Source organism: Phalaenopsis equestris, unplaced genomic scaffold, assembly GCF_001263595.1.
Source record: "Phalaenopsis equestris unplaced genomic scaffold, ASM126359v1 Scaffold000691, whole genome shotgun sequence".
NCBI lineage: Eukaryota > Viridiplantae > Streptophyta > Magnoliopsida > Asparagales > Orchidaceae > Phalaenopsis > Phalaenopsis equestris.
The window spans coordinates 306,082-307,792 of NW_018165131.1; positions in this window are offsets into that span (position 1 = coordinate 306,082).

Sequence of the window (1,711 nt, forward strand, 5' to 3'; positions counted from 1 at the left end):
AAATCACAAATTCATTAAGTAATAGATCCTAAGGAACACTTCCTAGTAATACTGAAATAAATCCGAAAGACCAGAATAAAGAACAAGTAAAAGCCATTCAACTTAGAAGCGGAAGAGAGTTGAAAGGTAGGATTCAAAAAGAAACTAAAGTAGAGAGAGAAGAAATTGAAGAATCAAAAGAGGACGCTCCAAAAGATTCTGAAAGACCTATTTTTCCACTTAAAGTTAACTTAGAAAAATCACCACCTCCATTTCCTCAGAGACTTCGTCAGCAGAAGTTGGATAAGCAATTTTCAAAATTTTTGGAGATTTTAAAGAAACTTACAATTAATATTCCATTTGCTGAAGCCTTAGAACAAATGTCAAGTTATGTAAAGTTTGTGAAGGATATTTTCAACAGGAAAATGAAGTTTGAAGATAATGAGACTGTTGCACTTAGTGAGAAGTGCAGTGCTATAATTCAAAAGAAGTTTCCTGAAAAGATTAAAGATCCTGGTAGCTTTACAATTCCATGTGTAATAGGAGACAAATTTTATGGGAAAACTTTATGTGATTTAGGTGCAAGCATTAACCTTATGTCATTATCAATATTTAAAAGATTGGGATTAAGAGAAATAACCCCTATTACTGTAACTTTGTAGTTAGCAGATCGTTCAATAACTTACCCTAAATAACTTACCCTAAACCCTAATGAAAGTAGATCAATTTATCTTTCCTATCAATTTCATTGTGCTAGATATGGAGGAAGGTAAAGAGATATCTATCATTTTGGGGAGACCATTCCTAGCCACAGGAAGAGCAATGATAGATGTGCAAAAAGGGGGGGAATAAACAATGTGCGTCAATGATCAAATTGTTACTATTAATATTTTAAGATCAATAAAATATCCTGTAAAATGTAAAGATGATGAATGCTATAGAATGGATGTTATAAGATATATGAGTGAATGTCATTTCAAAACTACTTATGAAGAAAAAGATTTGGAACACGAGCAAGAAGAGGAATTAGATCAATGTGAAGATCTTTTTAAGGAAGATTCAAACTATGTTCGAGAAAGTTTTGAAATTCTGGATACTATAGAAAAAGATAAATCATTTTGTCCATCAATTGAAAAACCTCTAGAACTTGAGTTGAAGTTACTTCCTGATCACTTACAATATGTCCTTTTAGGAGATTCCTCTACTTTACCAGTAATAATTTCCTCAAAGTTAACAATGGAAGAAGAAGATAGATTGATGAAAATACTGAAAAAATTTTAAGAAAGCCTTTGGATGGACGATTGTTGATATTGAGGGAATCAGTCCCTCAATTTGTATGCATAGAATTCATATGAAAGAGAATTTTAAACCCAGGGCTGATCCTCAAAGGAGATTGAATCCTATTATGAAAGAAGTTGTAAAGAAAGAAATTTTAAAGTGGTTAGATGTTGGAATTATCTGCCCTAATTCAGATGGTGCATGGGTTAGTCCAATTCATTGCGTTCCTAAGAAAGGAGGAGTAATTGTGACTGTAAATGAACATGGTGAGCTAATTCCTACTAGACAAGTTCCAGGTTGGCGAATATGCATTGATTATAGAAAATTAAATCTTACCACTAGAAAATATCATTTTCCACTACCCTTCACTACCCTTTCTATGGATAGACTAATTGGACATAAATACTTTTGTTTTCTGGATGGATATACTGGTTATCACCAAATACAAATAACT